The sequence below is a fragment of the Elgaria multicarinata genome, chromosome 5, assembly GCF_023053635.1.
Source record: "Elgaria multicarinata webbii isolate HBS135686 ecotype San Diego chromosome 5, rElgMul1.1.pri, whole genome shotgun sequence".
Classification (NCBI taxonomy): Eukaryota; Metazoa; Chordata; class Lepidosauria; order Squamata; family Anguidae; genus Elgaria; species Elgaria multicarinata.
Window position 1 is genome coordinate 111,675,182 of NC_086175.1, and position 14,246 is coordinate 111,689,427.

The window sequence follows — 14,246 nt, forward strand, 5'->3', positions numbered from 1 at the left end:
CCACTGCAGGGTCAAGCGGGTGGAGTTGACAGGAGGTGGGAGGCAGTCTACTAGGTTAGCCACTCGCCAGAGGTTACAACTTGAAGACCCGCCCTGAGGAAGGGGTTCAGTAAAAGCCTGTCAGCACTGCGGAAACTGTCCATTTAGCTGATAGGCAACAGCCTTGCTTTGTTAAGCTAATTAGTAATTAAGCTTAGGGGATAGCTCCTAGCATTCAGACTCCCTTCAGGTGTGAAGAGATGTCTATTTACTGAATAAAGCTTTGTGGATTGCACAGCAGACCTCTTTATTGTCTCATGTCTGGGCTTGGAATCCTGACAGAAAGGTGTCCAGGAGCACGCTGGGGCCCATGGGATCACATTGCATACTGAGTGTACAGGGCCGGGCAAAGCTGGTAATAGGCCCAGGCCAGATAGGAAATGTAGGCCCCATTTCAAACTGCTCATCAAGTATTTTTTAATCAGTTCTAAACACATATGAACGAGAACGATTTATAAAAAAAGGTAATGGCAAGCACTTTTATTCAAGATGTATATAACACATCACTTCTTCACATTCAGAAATGCTTTAAGTGCTTTTCTTTGGGCAAATTCATCAACAACAACAGAAAAATCAAGCAACTTTGCCCAGGGGGACTTGGAGTAGCCCCCCTCAAAATCATAGGCCCATGCCAACTGCCCCCACTGCCCCCAGCCCATGCCCAGCCCTGAGTGTACACAGTACTGGGCCTACAAGTCCTATTGGCAGCCCTGGGAGGAGACCAGGCCTTAGTATGAGAAACTCCAGTTGTCCCACATCCTAGCCTAGTTTAGCTGAAATGTCAGAGTTTTGGCCTGGTTGGGGGTCCCCTCCCTCTTTGCTCCACATTTTCTGAAGTTCAGTCAAACAGACTGTTTAAATAATAAAGTGGAACCTTTGGCTTGTCCCTGGTGTCAGGCATTTTACTCGACTTTCCAAAATAGTCTCTTGTGCATAAATTACACTTTTCCATTGTTTTGATTAAAAATTCCTTTTGCAACACACACACACACAACAACACACATGCTGCATGGGGTGCTACTGACTGGCAACCTGCGATCCCGAGGAACGGCTGGAGTCGGTTTACAAATGAAGGTTGACTCGGTGGTTGGACTGGCTTGCTGCTGCTGTCGGGAGAATGCGAGCAGTTCATTAGTCTTGAACAAAGCTGCGGCGCTAACGATTCTTCCTTATGTCGCCCAGCATGGATAGCAGCAGCTGCCTTCAAATCTTTTATGAGGAGGAAGGAGGCAGCAGGAAAAGGAACGACTCTTAAAAGAAAAAAGTAGGAAAGAAAGAAATATATTGGATTTATAATTGGAAGAAAAAACCTCTGCGCTAATCTTAAAAGGAAAGAACACCTCCAAGCAAATTAATTTCGTATTTTAGCTGAGGGGGAAATTAATATGATCCTGCTTCTCAATTAATTTAGACATAAAGACCGCTATCAGAATTGTAGCTGATAAGGAGAGCTGGAGGAATTCTCCAAATTCTCCTGAAGTGCCAACTATAATGGGTTTTATGCTTTCTTTTTAAAACATTACCTTTAAATCCTCATCTTTCTAACCCCACTCCCGAAAACCAGAATAAAATGCAAGGAGCTTCCCTCTCCCAGCAGTTTTCATCCAAATATAATCCACTTAGATTCAGAGAAAGAAAACAGTAAATAGGATGCTTTCAGATCATTCTTGAGCTTATTCTTATTCTGACTACTTAGGCTGCGCTCCTACACTTACTTGGGAGTATGCCCCATTGAATGCAACGAGACTTCTGAGCACATGTGCCTAGGCAACTCGTGGCCTACAGTTCCTGCATCCTAGCTAATTGTAAGGGATGATGGGAACTGTAGTCTGAAAAATCTAGAACGCCACAAGTTCCCACTCCTGCATCTAAGAAGAAGAGATTTATTTTTTTACTGAAGATTTCATTTTCCTCAAAGTTAACATTTAAAAACACACAACTAAGACCCTTAAATATCTCCTTTAAAACCATCCAATTGAAGAGTTCACCTGCTCATCTCTAGTCCTCCAATGTTGATGGTATGAAAAGGGTCTTCGGTCAAATTCAGAAGTTATTACTTTTGTGCTTCCTGTTGTTTCTACTTCTACATCTTGTCCAATTCTGATTTCGAGCATGTTACTGGCCTCTCACGGTTTTTTGCAGGTCCTTTTGATGACTTCAACTGTCTCCTATGTGCCTCCCACTCCTTTTGGATATGACATGCCCAGCCTCACACCTGAATTGTGGAGGATGCAAAATGAGGGGGCAGTTTGTCAACACAATTGCTGCTGTTGCCACTTACAGTGTCTTTGTGGGAGGGGGGGAGAGAAAAAAAGAAACCATTAGGAATAAAGTAGTTGTGCTGAAATCCCTGCCACTGGTGAGCCCCAACTGCGAGAAACTGCTGGAGGATTGTGAAATTGTTCCCTCAATTTCTCTGTCCACAAATAAGGTGGAGAATTTTGAGAGGCTGCTTGGGCCCAGCTCTAAACCCTGTTGTTGGCAGCCTCTGTTGTGTCTGGGCCTTCATTCACAAGTGAGCTCTGGATGTATGGGAGCTGGAAATCTTGCCAGGGGTGGGTGGATGTCAATTTTCATTGTGATCGTAACAGTTTGGCTCTGTGGTCTCGTCAGTTTTTGAGGAAAGACTCAGCGGCAAACAGGCAAATGTTCCTCTAACCTTGAGGTGATTTATTTTCGTTCCTCTCTGTGATACTGTCGGGTAAGCAAGGCCAGACAAAATGTTTACATGGAGCCATCTAGCCTTCAGGACTGAGGGCATTATTAACATGAGGGACCTGAGAGAATTCCTGTATAATATTGCCAGGATTCGACCATTTTTGTCTGTCTCTTCTGCCAAGACTCTCGTTCACGCACTGGTTATCTCTCGGTTGGACTACTGCAACCTTCTTCTCTCTGGCCTTCCTTCGTCTCACATCAGTCCGCTGGGCTCTGTCCACCACTCTGCCGCTAAGATCATCTTCTTGGCCCGCCGCTCTGACCATGTCACTCCACTTTTGAAATCTCTTCATTGGCTTCCAATTCACTCCAGAATCCAATATAAACTTCTCCTGTTGACCTTCAAAGCTTTTCACGGCCTAGCTCCTGCCTATCTCTCCTCTCTCATCTCACACTATTGCCCCGCTCGTGCTCTCCGCTCCTCTGATGCCATGCTTCTCGCCTGCCCAAGGACCTCTACTTCCCTTACTCGGCTTCATCCTTTTTCTTCTGCTGCCCCTTACGCCTGGAACGCTCTTCCAGAACACTTGAGAACTACAAACTCAATCACAGCTTTTAAAACTCAGCTAAAAACTTTTCTGTTCCCTATAGCTTTTAAATATTGAGTTTGTTCTGACTCTATACTGTTTAGCTTCACCCTACCCAGTGCCTGTTTACACTTCCCTGTGCCTGTTTGCATTCTCCTTCCCTCCTTATTGTTTTCTACAACTTTATTAGATTGTAAGCCTATGCGGCAGGGTCTTGCTATTTACTGTGTTATCTGTACAGCACCATGTACATTGATGGTGCTATATAAATAAATAATAATAATAATCATGTCCCTGGCTGGGCAACTCTAACAAGCAACATGAAAAGAATCTATGTGGAAGCTGTGGGAGACTTTTCGGACATAAAGAACAAGTTGAGCCAGAAAATATGGTGGCTTTCTATTTTTGCTATCATGTTGCAAGTTCATCCAGTGTTGGGAACACCACGAGTGTGGAGTAACACCCTGCTAATCTAGGAAGTACTAATTCCTACAACAGGACTTCTAGGCTTCCTTTGGATGAAGGGTCATTTATGTGACACGCTACAACTAAGAATAGGCATCTGGAGGTACAGGGGCCAGATCTACCAACAAAGATTTGGAATTTGGCCACTCGCTTTGCCCCTGATTCCACACCCATGTACAAAGACACACACACTAATAATAAATACCTTAGGCCTAATCTACACCAAGCAAGATATTTTCACACCACCTCTTCTGCCTCTTCTCTTACAGCAGAAAATCTGTTAAGAAGAAAAAGGTAAAATGGCTTCTAATTAGTAGTACCAATTAGGGATGTGCTCCGCTTCTAATCGGACCGGTGAATTAGAAGTGGAGCGGGGGGCTTCGCCTGCCCTTAAGGCGGAGGCGAAGAGGATTGGGGGGCCGGCGGAGCGTGGCGAAGAGGATCGAGGTGAAGGCGGATCCTTCGCCTCGATCCAGAGCTCTGCCGGAAAGGTAAGTGGGGTTTACCGGGCTCTGCTGCTGTCGCTGTCGCCCATGCGGCGACAGCAGCAGGGCCCGGTAAAAAAAACCCTCCTCTCCCTTACCTGCGTCCATCCGTGGTCCGTCGGCTTCTTCAATTGAGCCCGCGGTTCAAACAGGAAGTCTAGGCCCAGACTTCCTGGTTGAACCGCGGGCTCAATTGAAGAAGCGGACGGAGGCAAGTAAGGCCCCCCTCCCCCTTGGTCCCTTACCGGGCTTTGCCGCCATCGCCGCACGGGCAGCAATGGTGGCAGGGCCCGGTAACCCCCCCACCCTCCTCTCCCGGCCTTACCTGGCACCACTCCCCTCCACTGCGGAGCTCCGATTCAGAGCCGGAGCTCCGTGGCGAAGAGGAGCGGAGTATGGGCGGAGCGGTGCGGAGCAGAGCGGGCCTATCCGAAATTTTCGGATCGGCCCGCGGGGTGGAGCGGGGGGTCCGTGCACACCCCTAGTACCAATTGTATGTTGGTGGTGTGTGTTTTTTAAACAGAGCTAATGGAGTCCATGTAATCTTGTGGCTAGACCTGATTTCATTAAGTGCAAAGAAAAAGGAAGGGGAAAGGAAGAGAGAAAAAGAGGCAGAAAGAAGTTTTTGAAGACACATTGACCATGTTTGCACGATCGCAGGAGGAAAATGCAGTATGGGTTGTTGTCCCCATGCGTGCCGTGCATGACTGGCATTTTCCCAATTACTTGCACTGTTGTGTTATTTGAACCCAGTGTGCAACGTGGCAGGGGTGGCTTCTAACCTACTCCACAATCTCTGACATGCTACAGGTGCCACTTCTGCATCATGTACGATTGGAATGATACAGAGATCACCATAAAAAGATGTGTGTGTATCAATAAAGCTGACGATCAAACAGTGAAGAAGAAAAATCTCATTTCGATCATTCTATTGTATCATATGTGAAGGTAATGACATTTGTAGCTCGGTGACGTCCATGATCAAATATAAAAATAACACACACACACACACACACACACACACACACACACACACACACACCCTGGGGCGGGATGGGGGGCGGGGGAAGAGAAGATTGTTCTTTGTAGGTAAAATGGTGATATGGCTGCTGATTGACCATTCCTTTGTTAGGCGGATTGCTTAGGTGGATTGCTGGTTAATAGTCTAGGATGGTTGGGTGATGTTTCATGAATGGGCGCTAATAGTAAGGAAATGGTCTGTTGGTAATTGGAATTCTCCCTTTGTTTTTGAATGAGACAACCATCAGCTTGGACAAAGTGGCTGAAATCTCTCTGGCTGAAAGAAGGGTTTAGATCTGTATGCATGAGAAATTGAGTTGTCAGTCAGTTTCAGAGAAAGAGGGAGAGTTTAGCTGAAGCAAGCTGAAACAAGGGGCTTAGCCTTGGGAAAGGCAAGACAAGTAGCTCCCTGGGGGAATCTTCGGCTTTTATAGGACTGCCTGTTTGCTGCCATTTGTGCTCTGCTTGTATATTTGAGAGCCAGTGTGGTGTAGTGGTTAGAGTGTTGGACTGCTGGGAGATCTGGTTCTAGTCCCCATGCGTGCCGCTAGTCCCCACTCGGCTATGGAAGCCCACTGGGTGAGCCCAACTTGCCTCACAGGGTTGTTGCTGTTAGGAGAAAGTGGAGAGGAGGATTATGTACGCCGCCTTGGGTTCCTTAAGGAGGAAAAAAAGCAGGATATAAATGTAATAAATAAAGAAATACTTGCAAATGAAGCAAATGGATCTGCCTTCCAAGGAAGGTGTGTCTTCTTGATTCAGCAGGGTATCCTGGCCCTCTGTGTAGCATTTCCAGGGGCAGGGAAAAGAGGGTGTCTGTGAGGATGAGGGAGTGGGGGACATCCTGTTAGGGAAATTTCCCCAAACCCAGTAGGGAAGGAACGACTCCAGACCAGTCCAGATGCAGAGGCATTTTTATTTTTACTACATACGCAGGAGAACAGCTCACCTCCAGCAAGCCGAAGGCTGAACTCTCTACCCATCATCCACATCAGCATACTTTTATAACATTCCAAGTCCCTCCAATGAAATCATGATTCCCTCCTCCCATCCCTTATTGATGATTACAAGTTTTTCTAAATGTTCCATAAACAAAACAATTCTACTTAAAACAATGCCCTATGTTGTGACAACTATGTCCAGTGTATGCAACTCTTTGTACTTTGATAAGACCCCCTCTTGAGGTCAATGGAAAGTGTCTCCAGCCAGCTGCAAGCCACTTCCAATGCCCATTTTGAGGGGCTTAGGTGATAAACAAATATGAGATGCGCCTCCATGTCTGTGTGAATATGGTGATGGGGCTTAGTTCCGGGCCTCCAGGCTCCTTCGAAATATGTTTCTGGAAAAGTAACCTTTCCACTGTGTCAGATTAGCGGGACAATGAGTGGGCGAAGGATGTAGGGTAGCCTTGAACAGGCAGCCAGGAGACTCTTCTGTGTCGCTTTGTTTGCAAGCATGAAGGAGGGACTGGTGGGCAAAAGTGTCAGGAGTATATCTGAGGTATGCTTGTGCACTTTATTCACATCAAATTGAGGGGTTTCAGTGGGGTACTTTCAGATTTCCTTGTCAATCCGCTTCCGTGGGCCCAGTCACATGCTTCTAAATCTGGATCCAACCCATGATTACAGGCACACTTTAAATCCCAGATACCCTCTCACCCCAAAGAAACCCGATAGCTTGCTCCTGGAAGTTCTCAGTGCCAGGGGAAATGAAATGGGGAGCATGTCAGCACCTTGAAAATGCAAGGCGAACCGCCCAGAGAGCTTTGGCTATTGGGCGGTATAAAAATGAAATAAGTAAATAAATAAAAATAAATAAATAAGCACAGCCAAGGCTACTGAGGTTTCCCTTCTCTCCCATTGCTTTCAACCTCCAGCAACCCCATTATTGAATAGAAGAGGTCTGCAGCTGGGTATCATCTCCTGTCCCTGACTCTTACCTGTTCGCTCAGTTGCCCTCATGGACAATAAGGCTATCAGTGGTGAACAGTCATGATAACTACCTATTACCTCCAAGATCAGAGGCACCATGCTGCGAACTTGAGCAGAGGTGGTTGCTATTACACTCATGTCCTGCATGTGGGCTTCCCGTGGGCATTTGTGCGAACAGAATATAAGACTAGATGGGTCTTTGGTATGAACCAGGACAGCTCTTTCGTGCTCATATGTACTGACAGCTCCTTTTTCCAAGTTGATGCAATGACTAGCTAAATTCTCATTGATTCAAATGGGTCCCTAAGTGTTGCTAAGTCTGGATCCAACCCAATGTGTGCTACCACAAATGCCAATATATAAGATCCAATCCAGATTCTGTATTTTCCTGTCAAAGGATTACTTCAGAAGAATTTCCATATATGGGTATCCATGAAAATGGCATGAACGAATGGGATGAACTTCATATATGGGTATCCATGAAAATGGCATGAACCATGTTTTCCTATGAACCATGAACTTCAGACAGAATGTTGAGTTTTATACAGCTGCCAGTTGTGGATATATCACATATTTTTATGGGTGGGAGTGATCTCCTGGCTGGAAAAGTATATGACTGGCATTTCCCCAAATGAGCTGAGGTTGTACATATGGTGTCATGGAACAAGCAAGAAACAAGCTCTTCCCTGTCCAAGCTTGGTGGTGTCAAGTCTAGGACTGCAGAGAGGAAAAGTGGAAAGGAATTAACTAAACAGCGATTTATTTATACAAATAATAGATTAGAGCTCTGTGGCGGTGGTAAACTGTGGCTGAGGAGAGTCATAAATCTGTGTGGTGTAAATACCGCAAGGGGGAGAAAGCGAAATTGTTTGGGGTGGTCCAAGTGGACAATATTGAGTCATGGGAATGACATGGAGCAAACAAAAATGTCGGCTCCCTTCCGTTTCCTGCACAGCGAATCGCTGGCGGTGAAATCGCTCAAGATCAGGATGCAGGGAGAAGTTCAATGCTGGCAAGGTGAAAGGTGTGATGACGAGTATGCTGCAAAGTCAAGCACTGACCTCCAAGGTCATATTTATTTCCAGGAATGCCTCTGGGCTTCATGTATGTATGGCTTGTGCCATTTTTAGACTTACATTCCTGACTGCCACTTCTACAAATTCATTCTTCACCAATCGGAGGCTGCTTCTAATTAGGGGTGACCATATGAAAAGGAGGACAGGGCTCCTGTATCTTTAACAGTTGCATAGAGAAAGGAATTTCAGAAGGTGTCATTTGTATATATAGAGAACCTGGTGAAATTCTCTCTTCATCACAACAGTTAAAGCTGCAGGAGCTATACTAGAGTGACCAGATTTAAAAGAGGGCAGGGCACCTGCAGCTTTAACTGTGGTGATGAAGAGGAAATTTCACCAGGTTCCCCATATATACAAACGACACCTGCTGAAATTCCCTTTTCAATACAACTGTTAAAGATACAGGAGCCCTGTCCTCCTTTTTGTATGGTCACCCTACTTCTAATGTATGTATTTGAAGGGAATTCTCAAAGGCCATTTTGTATCCTGGGCCAGATCTACACCCAGCAGGATATAACCATATGAAAGCGGTTTGAAAACGATGCGTTATGGCCCCCAACGTTTGTCAATACTATTATATAGGGTGACCCTATGAAAAGGAGGACAGGGCTCCTGTATCTTTAACAGTCGTATTGAAAAGGAAATTTCAGCAGGTGTCATTTGTATATATGGAGAACCTGGTGAAATTCCCTTTTCATCACCACAGTTAAAGCTGCAGGTGCCCTGCCCTCTAAATCTGGTCACTCTAGCATAGCTCCTGCAGCTTTAACTGTTGTGATGAAGAGGGGATTTCTCCATGTTCTCCTTACATACAAATGACACCTGATGAAATTCTCTTTTCTGTGCAACTGTTAAAGAGACAGGAGCCCCATCCTCCTTTTCATATGGTCACCCTATATTATAAACTGTTATAAAGCAGTAGTGTAGGGGCGGATCTACACAGCGTACTGAAGGTGCTTGCGTGCGCCTCCAGTGTGCCCCAAAAACGATTGTGTAGATCCTTGCCTACCTGGCCAGAAGAGGAGGAGGAGGAGGCACCTTGCAGCCAAAGCCCGCTCCCTCGGCAGAAGCTGCTTCTATGGAGAAATCCGCAGAAGTCAGGATCTGGTCCGGCAGAGACCGGCTCCGAGGGGAGGTTCAGCTCACGCCCTCTGTACCAGCAGCCTTCCTCAGCCCTGTGTTAACCGTGCCCGCTTTGACGAGAGGGCTCAGTCCTCGCTGAAGGGCGGAGGGCTCTCCGGAGACGCCGGCTTCGCTCTCTCCCGGGCCTTCGCTCCTTCTTTGCTCTTTGAAGGTGAAAGGAAACAGGCACCTCGGACCTGGAGGGGAGAGAATGAGGGCCGCTGGGCTTTGCACCATTTCTGCCGGCAGCAGGAGGCCGGCGGGGAGGTGGGCGGCGGCGGTGGCAAGGACGCGGCCGGATTCCCCAGCCTCCTCCTCCTCCTCCATCTCTTCCAGGACAGGATCTACACAATCGTTTTCGGAGCGCACTGGAGGCGCATGCAAGCGCCTTCAGTACGCTGTGTAGATCCCCTCTAGATCTTGCCCTGGTAATGCAAACGTAAGCTTATCAGGTGAACTGGCTTTATGGGTAGATTCACACAAACAGGGCACACACAATGGTTTCCATGCTTCATGTGAGCCTCTCCCCTCATTGAAATGTATTGGTTACGCATTGGGAAAGGAACACTCTCCATCTGGGGCTGCTGACATTCAATCCAGGTTTCCAACAGCCCAGTTCTCCTGTTATAGTTGCGATCCTCATGAGAAGAATACAGCATTGTGAATATGCACAGACTACTTCTTTAATGGACACATACATTTGCCTTGCGCTCACTAAAGTAATTATCTTGACACATTACTGTGGAAATTAGTACTAAAATCAGCTTTGCTTCTCCCCCGCCCCCCTTTGCACCTTTCCTGGGGCCCGAAAATGCCTTGAATATAAGAATACAAATTTAAGAGCCTGGCAGCTATTCAGCAAACGATATCATTTTATACCACCTTTTTCCCTGCTGAGAGGAAAAAACTCTACGTGCTTCGGCTCCAGTTGCAGCCAATGGCAAAGTGCCCACAAGACTTCAATAGGAGCAGGATTTGGTACTTTATGTGATACTGCCAGGTGCAGGCTGTAATGTGAAAGATCATAAATGATTTGGATGCAGTGGGGAACTACAACACAGCAGCTTTCCATGAGAAACAGCTCAGACATTAATTCAGCAAGTAGACTAGCGCCACTGTAATCAGGGCTTAATTGCATGCTTCAAGTTAAACGCATACAGGCATGCTTGAATACCTTGGCGAACTGAGCCCCAAGTGAAAGCACTTCTTTTTGCAAAGCAATCTCATGCCTCCAAAGCTGTATTTTATTCCTTGCTTTGCATAGGATTTCCAAAATGTATTCTTGAAGATGTACGGCCGCAATGCACAGCACAACCCCTTTGTTCTTGACTAGTGCAGGAAGAGCCCCATGGAGCAACAGTAAATGCGTTGCAAATTACAGAGTAAATGCAAAATGAGCAGAGTCTAAGGCTAGATCTACATTACTGCTTTATAGCAGTATCGAAGTGCATTGATAACTGTTGGGGCACAATCCACATTCCATAGACTGCTTTCATAGTGTTATTTCCTGCTTTTTATTCCACATTTGTAATGATTTGACACAAGGGCTGAGTTCAGATGACACACTAATCAACTGGGGTGGGGTGGGGTGGGGGTGGGGTTATAGGAACAGAATGGGAAACAACCGTTGATTAGTGTGTCGTCTGAACTCAGCCATTGTATAGATCTGGCCTAACTGGAACAGGGTGTTTTAGAAAGGGAGCAAAATGATTTTGCATTGAAATTGATGCTGCTTTCCAAAACTTCCTCATACATTGGTGCTCACTGAAGGAACACTTTAATGAAGAAAACAAATACCAGTTTAGAATTTTCTCTGCTGAACTCCTAGTTCTCTCTCTCAAGGGTTTAATCATGTTGTGGCTCGTTACATGCTTTTACAGACAGCTCACAAGCAGGGCATGAAACTGGTAATCAAAGAGAGATATACTGCATCTGAGAATGGAGGCTCCATTGAGCTACCATGGCCAATAACTGTTGATGGACCCAATGTAAAGGAAGATAGGTTTCCTATACCTTTAATAGGAAAGGTAATTCCTTTCCTCCTTTAATAGGAGAGGTAATTGTGGCAGATGCAGCTTAACTTTCAGGGGTGAAAAAGCCACACCTGGTGAAAAAGCTATAGGTTGTGTTCATGTTAGACCTACTTATGAGCAGAGCCACTGAAATGAATGAAACTTAGATTTAACATTGAATGAATATGACTCTTAGACTCTTTTACACTCCATTAAAAGTATAGGACCTCTGTTCCTCCATCCATTTACCTAACCTATTTTAAAACTGACAAAGTTACTGGCCACCATCCCATCTTGGGGCAAAGAACGAAACTGCTCAAATCTAACTCTATTGGGTTTTTACAACTAAAATTAATATTTTAACCTTAGTTTTGACCAAAATTGTAGCTCATTAATATTTTCATATGTTTTTTAAAAATAAAACAAAACCAGCATCACGATGCAGATAAATTTAAACATCCCCACTCATTTCGATGGACAACTTCAGCAGCTGTTTGTCACGCCCACTGAAATGAATGGGATCTATTTGCACTTAACTTTGGATAAATTGTTTTTATGTGAACCTCAAAAACACACCCAAAACAAATGGGAAATGAATAACAAACTCAAAGAGAGAAAAGGATCACACCATAAAATATTTATTATGAAACAAAAGATATTTTTCTTCACTTGTAAGAATCACAGTCAAGTGCCCTTTAAGAAATTTTAAAAAATTATACCGAACATGAACATTGGTTTTACATTATAATACATGACATATAAAACACCACATGTCACAAACATTTTTATTACAACTCAAAGCATTTCCCCCATTTGTTGCAACTTAATTTCTACATACTTCCAATGTATTCATTTTTTGAACAAACGAAGAGCTTCACCTGATTTTCCATATAAGTAACAGGGCATGTGCAATTAATAGTTAATTCTGGGAAAGAAATAACAGTGCAATTCTATGCATGACTGCTCAGAATGAAATCCTACTGTAATCAGTTGGACTTACTCTCAGGTTAAGTGTGTATAGGATTGCAGCCCAAGAACTGGAAAACGCTAACATCAGACTTTGAGCCAATCCTAGAAGAGAAACAGTGGGCCTAATGAGTTTCTTGCACCTTCAGTTTCTTTTCAGGCCAATTGAATATTGATCCATTGATCTACAAGTTCTGAGCAGCACCACTCAAGTTGAGACATAGTTTACTAAGCAGATACGATAAGGTGACTGCAAAGAAAGCTTTTTGGGGGGGGGACACACACACACATATGATAGCACAAATGATAGTGTTAGGGTGACCCTACAGAAAGCAGGACAGGGCTCCTGTATCTTTAACAGTTGTATTGAAAAGGGAATTTCAGCAGGTATCATTTGTATGCATGCAGCACCTGGTGAAATCAAAGCTGCAGGAGCCCTGCCCTCTTTTGCATCTGGTCAAGAGAGCAAGGCTCCTGCAGCTTTTAAATGTTGTGATGAAGAGGGAATTTCACCAGGTGCTACAGGTATACAAATGACACCTGCTGAACTTCCCTTTTCATCACAACTGCTAAACATAGAGAAACACTGTCTTCCTTTCCATATGGTCACCCTAAGTCTAGATCGGAATACTGTTGTAATGTGTGCGCTTGTATTCCTGTATCATTGGTCAAGAGTATTTCTTGTGCGTTTATTTCTTGTGCGTGTAACATGGGCGGTGGGGGAAGGAGTAAACAAGCCTCAACAGAATGTCAATGTGTGAGTGTCAAGCTTCAGTAAACAGAAATGTATTGAAATTAATACTACGTGCTGATATTATTTAATGAGAATGCAAAGTCTAGAATGCTGGATTTTTGAACCATGAAATGCATTAACAATTAACATAGACCTTTTGTTTCTTTTTAAATGACTGCTGGAAACACAGCTGACGATAAACAGAATCAATCCAGTATAATACAATAATATCCCTTGGGTCATGCTGGCTGCTTGAAAATGTTAACTTCACCATAGATTTTGACTTCGATGTCATGCGGTAATATTTTCTTTATAAGGTCATTTTTGCGCATTTTTATACACAGATGGAAGTCTACAAAGATGCCATGCTTCCTCCCCTCAGAAGTTTTTTTTTTAAAAAAAAAACACGTTGCCGTTCATCTTATTCTAAGAACATAAGAGCCATGCTGGATCAGACCAGGTGTCCATCTAGTTCAGCACTCTGTTCACACAGTGGCTAACCAGGGACCCACAAGCAGCAGCAGCCTTCCCACCCATGCTGATGTATACAGGCTTACTTCCTCCGATACTGAAGGTAGCACACAGCTATCAAGACTAGTAGCCATTCTAGCTATGCAAAGCTTTGTATACTGTTGTCTGGACTGATAATTCTCATTTGCATTACATATGGTCCAGGTCAACACACCTGGGCTTATATTTGACTTTTCAGTTCCATTTAACTGGAAGTGGGGTGAGGGTGTCCTGCTGGAAGAGGTCTTGCCTGTAGTCCTCAGATCTCCTGCCACTGATGCCTACATTTCGAGGCAGGACTGCAGCACCTCTTTCAGCCTCAAGGTTCAATTTCATCTCAGAGACACTTTTTTTGGGGGTGGGGGCATTCCAGTGATGAGTAAGGCTGAAGGCAAAAGGGGGCAGGGCAAAAGGAAAAAAGGGGTGGGGCAAAAAACCATCCCGGCATATTTTAGTTAGAGCTCTTACTGCCAGTAGCTAAGGTGTGGTAGGGTTGACCCCAGAAGGGCCAGATTTAGCCCCCGGAGCTGAAGATCTGCACCCCAGTCCCAGGGTGACTATTTTTGAAGGATGCGGTAGCCTCTGAAAGACCATGCAGCCTAACTTGAAATGCACAGGACAACAAAACAGGATGTATCTGTT